The sequence below is a fragment of the Mustela putorius genome, unplaced genomic scaffold (assembly GCF_011764305.1).
Source record: "Mustela putorius furo isolate JIRA1106 unplaced genomic scaffold, ASM1176430v1.1 tig00000281_pilon_pilon_pilon, whole genome shotgun sequence".
NCBI classification, from domain to species: domain Eukaryota; kingdom Metazoa; phylum Chordata; class Mammalia; order Carnivora; family Mustelidae; genus Mustela; species Mustela putorius.
The window spans coordinates 7,735,876-7,748,918 of NW_025421343.1; positions in this window are offsets into that span (position 1 = coordinate 7,735,876).

A 13,043-nucleotide genomic window follows, 5' to 3' on the forward strand; every position below is an offset into this window, starting at 1 on the left:
TCAGCAAGAACAATTTGAGGGAATAAGAGAGAGGGACACCCCAGCATAAGTGTGTAAAGGTTTTCCAAAATATTGTGACTCTCCCAAAGACATACAACTCTTCAAGGGCAGTATTAGTGAATAGCTGAGGTATATGACCTCTAGTGTCTTGCTCATTTTGCTTTATCATTCTTGCTTCTACACTGAAGCCATTCCAGTATTTTATACACAGGAAACAGGAAATGACAAATTGAGTAAATGATTCCTGAACACAAATGATTCTGTACACATGCACAGGCACACAGAGAGAAAGACAGACAGAATCAGACAGGCAAACAGAAAGAGTGATTCAGTTTTTGATTTCTGTATAAGGAGCTACTATATATTTTCTAGTAAGTGTATTTTGCATTTCCAAATAGAAATATTGTGGCTAGATTTACATATCTCTTATCTAAATAATTTTGCTTGACAAGGGATTCAATTATATCTGTAGTTGTATCTTCAGATTAACTGTATCTAGAGTATATACCAGCATATATTAGGTGTTCAAGACACAGTGGCTAAACTAACAAATGACACATAGTATTTACACTTAGGCATTGAATTTCACAAAATGTAGAATTATTTGCAAAGATAAATTGCCACTGTAGGCAGAACCTATGACATGTGCCTGGACAAGTTTTACTGTCAGGAGGCACTTGCAATTACTCTGTATCCCTCCTTGTTGTTTTGTCAAAAGCATTGTAAAGGCATAGCTCCCCCTGGATAACATAGACATAGATTGCCAACCAAATTACATGAGGAAGCATGGGTATACCTATTACCTATTGTTGTAAGACACATTACCTCAGAATTCATGAGCTCAGCTTAAAACAAATGTTTCTTTTCTCAAACATTTTCTGAGGGTCAAAATTCCAAGAGGGATGGGTCAAGGGAAGTGGGAGTTTCAGGCTTCTGGTTAAGGAATGAACAAGTTGAAGGGATGAAAGGCACAGTATAGGGAATATGGCTAATGGTATTGTAATAGTGTTGTAAGGTGAAGATGGTAGCTGCACTCTGGTGAGCATTGCATAAAGTATAGACTTGTTAAATCACTGTGTAGTACACTTGAAACTAATGTAATATTGTGTGTCAATATCCATCAATAATTAAAAAAAAATATATATATATATATAAGAGGAGCCTAACTAGATAATTCCAATTCAAGTTCTCTCAGAGTTGGCATGGCTGCTAGCATCTGAAGGGTGGACAAGTGCTAGAGAATTTGCTTCCAAGAGGATAACTCACAGGGCTCTTAGCTCGAGGCCTTGGTTCCTTGCTCAGTATCTTACCATAGGACTGTTGCTTAAGTGTTTCTCAATAGAGCTGCTTGAGTGTCCATCTGATATGGCAGCTCATAGGTAATCCAAAAATGAGACTTAAGAGAAAAACATGATTATTTTTTTTGTCTTTGTCTTGGACATCACATATTCTCTTTTCTGCTACATTCTATTTGTTAAGAGTGAGTCACTAAATATGACCTGCATTTAGGGGCAGGGGAATCATGCTTCACTTTTTGAAGAGAGGAGTATCAAAGTATCTATGGAGGTATTTTTAAATGATCACAAGAGGATCACAAGTTGTGTATCAGATTGTGTTATATGAGTTTCCAAGTTGTGTATCAGATTGTATTATATGTGCATGTGTGTATGTACACATATTACTTTGAAGACTTTTAAAAGAAGATCATTTACATTCTTGTGAGAGGTAGTTGACAATCTAAATGTAATGATGTCCCACACCAGAAAGGATGCCAACTATATTGAACTTGGCACAGAGGTGAAGAATGAGGAGCAATTTGGCACTAAGACAGAGGAAAGGGAGGAGTCCCTATTAATGAGCATAACAATAAATGTACATGCAATTGCACGCATCAACACATCTGCCTCCATCCTTACACCATGTCCTGGCAGCTGGATTTAGATGACAGTTAGAGGCCTCTGAGTATTCATCATCACCTTCCAATTCACCCATACACCAAAAGGAAGTGATAAAATACAAAAGGCAACATCTTTTTTTCCATGACTGCCAACAGCTGACTGCATGTCCTCATCATATGCTTTATCCTTGAACCAGCCTCACAGATTGATTACATATGTCAGCCCAGCGCCTACCACCCACCGTTGTGAGCTGCAATTCTGCCAGCAACTATTATAAATACAGGAGGCCATCTACCTGTAAAATATTCGAAATACACATGGTTGGCTGGATGAAACTTGTTTAAAATTGCCCTGTGAAACCCTAAACAAATACCAAAGTAATTTGTAGAGTTACCTGAATATACTACCTACTTTTAAATGCTTTGTTTTTGTGAAGTGTCTTCAGGAGACTAGGCAACTAGTGTCACCAAGTTTAAAATGTGATTTCGTGAGTCTATGAGAATACAGACAGAATAATACTGACCTTAACAAATATGCACATTTTTAATTAGTTATGAATATCTCCCCAGTGTTCCCTGACAGAATTTAACAAGTGAAATGTTTTCATCATTTCCATTACACTGCTAAAACTTTGTTATTTCTTTTTTATCATTATTGTTTTTATTTAAGTATAGTTGACACACAATATTACACTAGTTTCAAGTATATAACATAGTGATTCAACTTCTCTACAAAACTTTGTTATGTGCTATAGGGGTCCAAACTACTGCTGAGTTTTATCTTATAATTAGGGATGTGTGAAGCAGGACAAAAAAATAGAGTCTCACTCACACTATATTGAATATTTCCTGTAAGGGGAAGTACACAAAATTAAAGGTATCACTTTTTATCAACTTTTAAAGGATAAATCATATTCAACACATTTTGGGGAGATAAGGATACATGGTCAAAATTCAGGACTACTATAAAATATTTCATAATATGTTTCTGTTGACCTAAGGGAAATTATATAAATCTAAGTGAGATTGATCTTATTTTTCCTTGCTCCATGATCGTTCATGACTAATATGTGCACAAGTGACCCTTGCATCTTCAGCAGTTCTGTGCATCTGGTTGGGTTGTAGAGTCAATTACATCTTATTGCCCATAATCACTATGTAGAAAGCCATGGTATAATGAGGAGAATAGACAAGGTTGTAATCTAATTAATTTTTATTCTGGGGGATGCAAATACTTTGGCTGGTTTTACCCTGTAGTGGTAAAGTTGTATGACTTTGAAAGATAATTAAACTCACTATATCTCAAGTTTTCATCTATAAATTACTTATCTCATAAGGTTGATGTGAAAATTAAATGCAATAATATCTCTAAATGCTTAACTTGGTCCCTGATGTATAGTAAGCATTCAGCCAATAGTATTGTTACTTTTTAAATTTTTTTTCAAAGATATTTGGGATTAAGATGGGATTGGGAGGGAGACAAACCATAAGTGACTCTTAATCTCACAAAACAAACTGAGGGTTGCTGGGGGGAGGGGGTTTGGGAGAAGGGGGTGGGATTATGGACATTGGGGAGGGTATATGCTTTGGTGAGTGCTGTGAAGTGTGTAAACCTGGTGATTCACAGACCTGTACCCCTGGGGATAAAAATATATGTTTATAAAAAATAAAAAGTTTTATTTAAAAAAAATTGCAGAGAGGAATAGCTAAACAATGACATTTAATAATATGGTTAATCTTTATAGATTTGAGTAGTCTTGGATGTAATTTGTTATTTTTATCCTTTAAGTCACTCCTAAAATTAACAGGACTTTAATGTATTTGCAAATATATTCTAAATGCAGTGTGACTCAAATGTTGGCCCACGGACTGGTATAGTCCATAAAAACAAACAAATAACTAAATAATGTTTTTTTCTTAAATTTAAAGTTTGTTACTGGTTACAATGAAGAATTAGAAATTGAGAACAATTTTTAAACATATATATAGCAACTTGACCTTGTCATGTCATTCAAATATGTGATTAGTAGTCTTGCTTTGTTGTACAAGGTATTTTGTAAAAGTATCCACCTGTGATATATTGGAAAGTAAGTAAAAACTGATCCCTCACCACAGAAATTTAAGAAGTACTTCTTCAGAGTAGACCCAAGGTATTTCCAAGAGTGAACCTAAAACCTATTCAGGTCTCTATGAAGAGTTTAGAATGTACATACGGGTGCCAAAAACAAAAACAAAACAAAACAAAAAACCTAAAACAAAAACAAACAAAAAATTCTCTAATTTAATTTCATTTTTCCAAATTTGTGAAAAATGTAACACAAGGTGTTACTATTATAAAAATCTAATATCTCAAAGTCTATTACAGAAATCAGTAATACAATAAGGAAGCAAGAAATAAATGACTGGTTACTGCGTTCAGATTTTCATGAAAGTACAGGTCAGAATCCACCTAAAAATCACAAGTATCGGGGTGCCTGGGTGGCTCAGGGGGTTAAAGCCTCTGCCTTCAGCTCAGGTCATGATCCCAGGGTCCTGGGATGGAGCCTGCACAATCAGGCTCTCTGCTAAGCAGGGAGCCTGCTCTCCCCTCTCTCTCTGCCTGCCTCTCTGCCTACTTGTGATCTCTGTCAAATAAATAAATAAAATCTTTTAAAAAAATTTTTTAAAAATCACAAGTATCAGGTTATGAATGGAGCTGGATGTCAATATAAAAACCTTCTAGGTCAGAGACCCCTATCATTTCCAAGATCTATTATTAAAGAGTCAAGGGTCCTGAACCCACAAATGAGAGAGAAATAGAAACATTCAGTTAAAATGGGGAAGTGAATTGCCAAGGACCTGGGAAAGTCCTGAAAATTTGCTGTCTGTGTTTGATGGATGTTAAAATGCTGGGAATCTGAATAAAGCATTTGCTACCATTCTGCTACTAAGGCTGTGGGTGTTTTCAGCAAAAATGCGCACTTCATGTTAGCAAGTAAAAAATCAATTTTCTCTAGTATCTCCAAAGCATGCAATTGCTCAGTTCTTATAGCTCCTTTTAGATAGACTTCAATGGTCAATGCACCTTGTTCTCTCCAAGCACTAAATTAAAACTCATTCTTTCTATGTTCAGAGCTATAATTTGAATGTTTTAGTAAGGAAAGTAGGTATGAAAAATTATGTATTAGACAATATAAATGGATTGAAACTATGAGTCATGGGGGTCTTATTTAGAGGATCCAGATAGAGGTCATTCAATGCCTTTTCTGAAATGAAGTCCTCAGGGAACTAATCTTCAACTCAGCTTTATTTTAAGAAATCTAATCCCATTTTTTTTCATTTTTTGAAAGACATTTCTGTCTGGACTTCTCACCAATGCCTCAAAGTCATCAACATATTTAAACCTAAAATCACTTTCATATAAACTTTTTCACTGTCCTGAATTTCTCATTTGTAAAGTTGACATCCCTTTCTTCTAGCCTTCAGGGTTGACAGTCTCTGAGCATTTGTTTGCTTTTATCACCGTCACTAACTCATGTCTCCTCAGCCACTAAATCCGCCCATACTTCTTTGGATATAGAACTCTGTCCATACTTTTCCTCCCACTTCTGCTACAATAACATTAGTTAACGCTCTTATTTCTCTGGACTCTTGATGCTTTCCTGGAGTAATATTTCCTTGTCTTCGGTTACCTCTACTTAATAAAAAGGTACTTTTTAAAAAGATTTATTTATTTGGGAAAGAGAGGCAGGGGGGTGGGGGAAGAAGGAAGAGAGACAGTCCTCCAGCAGACTCCCTGATGAGCACAGAGCCTGACGTGAGGTTCAGTCCCACAACCCAAATCATAATCTGAACCAAAACCAAGATCTGGCCATTCAACTGATCAAAGCATCCAGACACCCTTAAAACCCCACGTTTTATATTTTATGTGTATTTTGTATGGTGAATGAATTTTGGAAATGAATCATACTGAGATAATGGTTTGTCTGAGAGGACCTGTAAGTTGAAGCTATTAACAGCTGATTTTAAATGATGAAGCTTCCGGCATTTGTGAAATTAATTCTAAATACTCAGTTATCAGAGAAGGAAATGGAAACTGAGAAGGTAAACAGCACACAGTAGGGCAGGATACTTCCTGATTCTCTGGAACTATCACTGTCTCATGGAATTCTTGGTGCTTTGAGGGAGACAGATATCCAGATGGGCACCATTTTGTGGGGGTGGTAAAATTGAATCCATTGTATGAAGGAAGACTGGGAGCCAGGAAGGAAGAGGTCCTTGTAATAAGTCACAACCTGAACTAAGACAAAGCAATGTAGATTTAAAAATATTCTTTGTATTTATTTCTCTTGCATTATACTCTCATCCTCAGTAAAAGTAGCTGTCAAGTTGGCAGAGAGTTAGTGTGTGCCATTTCTATGGTTGTAAAGAGCAGTTGTTGAGAAAGATGTGCTCCCTGGTGGTTGGCCCACAGTAGGTGCAATTAGCCTGTGGGAAAGGAAGCTTTGAAGTCTACTGGGAATTTCTCCTTTCTTTAGTGGTCTTAGAAAAATCCGTTTTCATGTCATTAATTACAGTAATTTTTTTCACACCCACACAAAAATTATCAATAACTTTTAATTACCTAGAGTAGTGATTTTCAAACTATGTTCTGTGGAGTCCTAAAGTTACATCAGTGTGACTTAGGGCCATTTCAGTAGTGGCTAAGAAGGCAGGACTCTATCCTCTATGCTGCTTTAACCAGCCTCTCTCTCTTTCTCTCTCTCCCAAGTTCTTCCTGCCTCTCTTCTTCTCTCATGGTATGTAGTTCTACATAAACATTCTTTCAAAAAGAAGCTTTAAAACTACAAAAAAAAAAGTGCAAGAATAACAAAATAAAAGTTTAAAAACCATTAACCAAGAGAGTAACAACCAAATTCTTTAGTCAGGCATTCATGGGTTATAAATAATCTGAAGTAAATATTTCTGGCTTATTTTTTACTGGTTATCTCTTTTAACAGCAGAATTTGATTATTTATACCCTCTATAAAACCCTATGTAAACTGTACTATGCATTCTACTATACAGAGTTTGGATTTCCTGCCATAGGTTTGTGCACAGTTCTTTTTTTACTTGATATGTTCTTCCCCTTAAATTTACTTGAACATTGTTTGTCCTTCGTTGACCACCTCTATCCAATGCAGTCTCTCCCTTCCAATCTATATATGCTTTCTTTTGCCACTTTTTGTATACTCTCTTGCTCTTTGCGTTAAAGAGGGTGTTATGTAAAAGCATCTTGTAAACTGTAAGTCATTATTACAATTATGTTTTTTTCTCTAATTCGAACTTCAATTACTCAAGCCTGGACTTTCAGTTGTCACATATAACTGTCTCTCCTTTTATTTGGTGTTTTTATCTTGGAAGCAAACCAATCTTTTAAAATGCAGACTGTGATAATCAAGCTTTGACTTTCAACCCATATAAACTAATGTTTCAATTTTCCTGAAGTCTGCTCTCTTTATCAGAGGTCATGAGCACATCAAATTGTGTTTATGAGGCCTAAAACAAAGGCAAGTCATATGTGTGACCTTCAGTAATATTTAGAATAGAGACTAAATTTTATTAAAACTACCATCCAAGTGGATACTATCAGTGCCACATGGGAGATATTTTACTGTTACTAAAGGAAACACCTAGTTTTCAGTCCTGACTTTAAACAAGAGGTAGTTCTTCTCATGCAAAGGGGTTCATCATATCCTTCTCAGACACAGGAAGTAGTTAACATGGATTCCAATGAAAAAACATTGCTTTTACTACAGAGACCCTAAAAATAAAATATTCTTATCTGAGATCATCACACAGTAGCTCCTGGAATTGTTAGTGGAGTTAAACAAGCAGAGTTTAAAAGTCACCAGTGTTTAGCAATGAGTGCTCCAAAGCAAGAGGCAGTACAGACACATGGGACAAGGTGAGGAAGGGTATGTAAGACAAATATACCTTTTCCAAACAGAATACTCCCTAACTAGAACATCCCCTTATCCAATTATTAAGGGTTATCTCTAATTCCTGGTGTGATAACAGACACCAAATTTTCTGCAGATCCTTTATTAGTGGTTATAAATAATTTTAAATAGTAAATGCTATAATTATAGGTATATTTATAGTCATAATTACAGTCACAGTTATAATTGCCATATATTTGTAATTATGATTAAATTTATGATGATAGTTACATTTATAGTTCTTGTTAAACTTGCAGCTTCATGTCAGAAAGATCTGTGACTTTAACCACTGAAACCCCAGCACTGAGTTTAGCACCTAGAGCATAGTAAGTTATGTACAAATACATGTGGAATAGAATTAAGTTTACCAAATAGAAACCTTATTATGCTCAGTATATAATTTTGTCACTCTAGAAAATAGAAAGCTGCTTGAGACATTTAGAATACTAATGTACAAACAAAAAAATTCCTGTCTGACTGCTTTCATTCTGAGGTTTTGGTCATCCAGATGGACACAGCCAGATAAAAATGACCTAGATAAATAATTTGGTCTTATCAAAATCTATATAGTTCTTGATTGAGATGCTACACTTTTGCCCTAAAATTCTGCCCTGAAATCATTTCTTATACAACTCCATTATGTTAGGAATTGCTAAAAATAGTTTAAATGAACAAATCACAACACTAATAATATAAATATCAGCATGATTGTCATTTATTAATTTACATGTATTATGGTTTCTCAATGTATGTATGGCAACTCACAGGCACAATTATATGAGCACATTTGTGTTTTTTTAATCTACTAAGTGCATTTATACATAGATAGATATAGATACAGATATAGGTATAGATGGATATAGATATAGACATAGTTATAGATATAGATTAGTCCTTGGAGAGCATGGAAATTCTGCCCAGTGATATTCCAAAATCCTGGGAGAGCATGGAAATTCTGCCCAGTGATAAATTCCAAAATCCTGGGCTAGGTGAGAAGTCAATATGCCTCCTAAGGACAGTTCTGCTACAGGATGCCTGGGTGCCATTCCTCAGGCATCATCCTGACATATTTCTATATTATTTACAAAGCCATATCATCTGACACAGGGTACTAGGTTGGAAAGAAATACTTTGTATCCAGGAATCCGGGAGAGAATAAAATCACAGAACAGATACAAAGTTTTGGAAAACAGGAAAAAAAAAAAAAAAAGGTGTGGTATAGGAGAAGGAGAATGCCCTGAATTAACATTTCCTTAGCCCCCTTCCATCTTCATCAGCACCGATGTGAGAATACCCTTCATTCTATGAGAATGGTAGGTTGTCTACACTCAGTAACTTTTAAGGAGTTACTTCATCCTTCCTGAAGTTACATATATGTCCCTCCCACCACAATAGCTACTAATATCTTCCTTTTCTAAGATGGCATTATCAAAGAGATCTTCCTTGCTTAAAGAGTTGTGTCACTTTCATGATAAGCTTGAGGACAAAATTATGATCCTACCTTGGAGGGATTTCCTTGAATTTTCAAGGTTGTGCCTCCTCACCAGCATCCTGGGCCTGGATAGAGGCTTCTTTGCTCACAGAATTTGAACATCTTAATTCCCACCTGGTCTCTGAAATACCCAGCTATTAAATTTCTATTTCTGTCTATTTCCTTCCCTCCGTAAGCATAATGCCTGAGCCTTGTCAGACCCACCCAGTCCTACAGGCAAGGATTCCAAAAGGGTCCATCTATCTTCTTGATAGGAAAGGAAGAGACATGTAAGAAAAAATACATAAACATTAATATTTCCATAAATTATCTTCCCACATTGCAATTTTTCATGTAGATAGGCAGAATTGTTATTCCTTACCTTTCCTGGCAAAGAAGCAAAAAGGAGTCCCAAGAAAATGCAACATCCGTTTACCTGAACTTACTGATGAGAAGGAAAAAAAATGCAGTTTGCTGGGGTTTTATCTCTACCACAGAAGCTTTTAGCCAAGAGAAAAAGAGCACAATTAAAAAACCAAGGATTTGTCATTTAATACAATTTAGTTCTACATTGAATCTAGTTAAGAATACTATTTAGGATACCAGTTTGAAATGATAGGAGACAGAACAGATACAGAAGCCTTTTACTCTTAATCCGTGTCCCTTTATTTCTATATTAATGGTAATTCTTCACACAATTAATTTTTTTTGTTTTAATAACAATATTATTTTCAAATTTTACATGTACTACTCTCCTCTAAATTTTTTGTTGATGATCATGTTTGAGTAAAAAGAAAGGAAAGGAATATTTTCTTATCTTTAGAGAGTGTCTAACATCTATGGTAATGTAAATTCTATTTTACTGGAACAACTAATAATAACACTTGTTAATTTATGATTGGAATGCAATCAACCTGGCATTTTAACTTGGGGTATAGCTATAAGTGTCTCTACAAATTTGCGAATATTGAATATTTTCTGTTAACCAGATTTTATTTAATTTCATCCTGGGATAGAGCTGTGGTTTGGCAACTTCTCCAGTGACAATGACAAACTGGAGGAACACAGCCAGCTACGAAATTGCCACTTACTAAACCCCTTGTCAATTCACTTCTGAGTTCTTTGAAAAGAGTGATTTCATAGCCTTTTCTCTACAGTCCTAATGCCCTTTGTAAGATAAATACCCTCCTAAATGGTCACATCTGCTTTCTTTTGGCCCCCAAAATGCTTAGTCAATGAAATAAGCCACCATAGCTACTTTCCTCACTTGACATTAAATCAAATTTTGTGGCAAAGGAACATTGAAGACCAAATTGTGTGTGCTATTCATATAGCTTGGATTACTTCAAAAGTCATTTTATTTTCCCAAGGTCTTTAAGAGCAGTTACTTTCTCATTTATTTATTCATTCATTTATTTCTTATTTATCAACAAATATTTATTAGATGCTTCCTATATGCCAAGCACTATGTTAAGTGTTGTAGATACAAAGATTAATATGTCACAATTCCTGCTCTAAAACAGTTTGCAGTCTATTATGAGAGACAAATCTAACCAAAGAATGATAAGTACAGTGGGATTAGAGGGGTGAAGGTAAAAGTGATAACAGGAAGGGAGAGAAAACTGTAATTAACTTTTCTAGGGCCCGAGGATATCAGGAAATGTTTCACAGATAAAAACCCTCTAAAGCATGGATGCACAGATGAATTTTTAGGGCAGATTAGAAGTGGGAGTCTTTGTCTGGTTTGGGGATCAAGGTAATGTTGGTCTCATAGAATGAGTCTGGAAGCTTTCCTTTGGAAGAAAATAGAGATTGTTCAATAAGTAGTGCTGGAAAGTTGGACAGCCATGTGCAGAAGAATGAAACTGGACCATTCTCTTACACCATACACAAAGATAAACTCAAAATGTATGAAAGACCTAAATGTGAGAAAAGAATCCATCAAAAGCCTAAAGGAGAACACAGGCAATAACCTCTTCAACCTCAGCCACAGGAACTTCTTCAAGACACTTCTAAAGACAAAGGAAATGAAAGCAAAAATGAACTGTTGGGACTTCTTCAAGATGAAAAAGCTCTGCACAGCAAAGGAAACAGTGAAAAAATTAAAAGGCAACCTATGAAATCAGAGGAGATATTTGCAAATGACATAACAGGGCTGGTGTCCGAGATCTATAAAGGTCTTACCAAACTCAACACCCCAAAAACAAAGAATCCAGTCAAGAAATGAGCAGAAGACATGAACAGACATTTCTCCAGAAGAAAATATACAAATGGCCAACAGACAAATGGAAAAAAATGCTCCACATTACTTGTCATCAGTGAAATACAAAACAAAACCACAATGAGATATAACCTTACACCAGTTAGAATAGCTAAAATTAACAAGACATGGAACAACAAACGTTGGCGAGGATGTGGAGAAAGGGGAACCTTCTTACACTGTTGGTGGAAATGCAAGCTGGTACAGCCACTCTGTAAAACAGTATGGAGGTTCCCCAAGAAGTTATAAATAGAGCTACCTTATGACCCAGCAATTGCACTACTGTGTATTTACCCCAAAGATACAGATGTAATGAAAAGAAGGGGCACATGCACCCCAGTGTTCATAGCAATGTTTACAATAGCCTAACTGTGGAAGGAGCTGAGATGTCCTTCAATAGATGAATAGATAATGAAGATGTGGTTCATTTATCAATGGAACATTACTAAGCCATCAGAAAGGATGAATGCCTACCATTTACATCGATGTGGTTGGAACTGGAGGGTATTATGCTAAGTGAAATAAGTCAATCAGAGAAAGACAATTATCATAAGGCTTCACTCATATGTGGAATATAAGGAATAGCACAGAGGACCATAGAGGAAGAAAGGGAAACTGCATGGAAAGAAATCAGTGATGGAGACAAACCATGAGAGACTCTGGACTCTGAGAAACAGAGGGCTGTGGAAAGGAAAGTGGTTGAGAGGTTTGGGTAAGTGGGTGATAGGCCTTAAGGAGGACACGTGATATGATGAGCACAGGTGTTATATGCAACATTACATTTAAAACTAATGATGTAGGGACGCCTGGGTAGCTCAGTTGGTTGGACGACTGCCTTCGGCTCAGGTAATGGTCCCGGAGTACTGGGATTGAGTCCTGCATTGGGCTCCCAGCTCCACGGGGAGTCTGCTTCTCTCTCTGACCTTCTCACTCATGTTCTCTCTCACTGTCTCTCTGTCAAATAAATAAATAAAATCTTTAAAAAAAAAAAAAACTAATGATGTACTATATGTGAGCTAATTGAATTTAAATTAAAAAAATAAATATGCTTTCTACAGAAAAAAAAGTGGGGGAAATAAAATATTGAGATTAATTGATGCATATTATAGTTAGAGTTGTACATAGTTCTGTTGGTACTAGAAAGGGAAAAAAATATAACTTGGAAGTGCTGATGAATAAGATTGAAGAGATGAACCATTAAGGGATGCCCTTATTGTAAAGCTTAGGATTTGGATACTGTCCTAGAGGAGATGAAAGACAATTGGAGGAAGGAAGTGTAATGTAATCTAATTTGTATGTTTAAAAGATTATTCTAATGGCATTGTGAAAGCTATGACCAATTCTGGATTCAGACAAGAATCGAAGTCTTAGATCCAGTGGGGGCCTTTCTAGTGCTTACTTTTTATTATGATTCTATGACATTCAATATTATTAATATAACTCTTCTACTGTAGA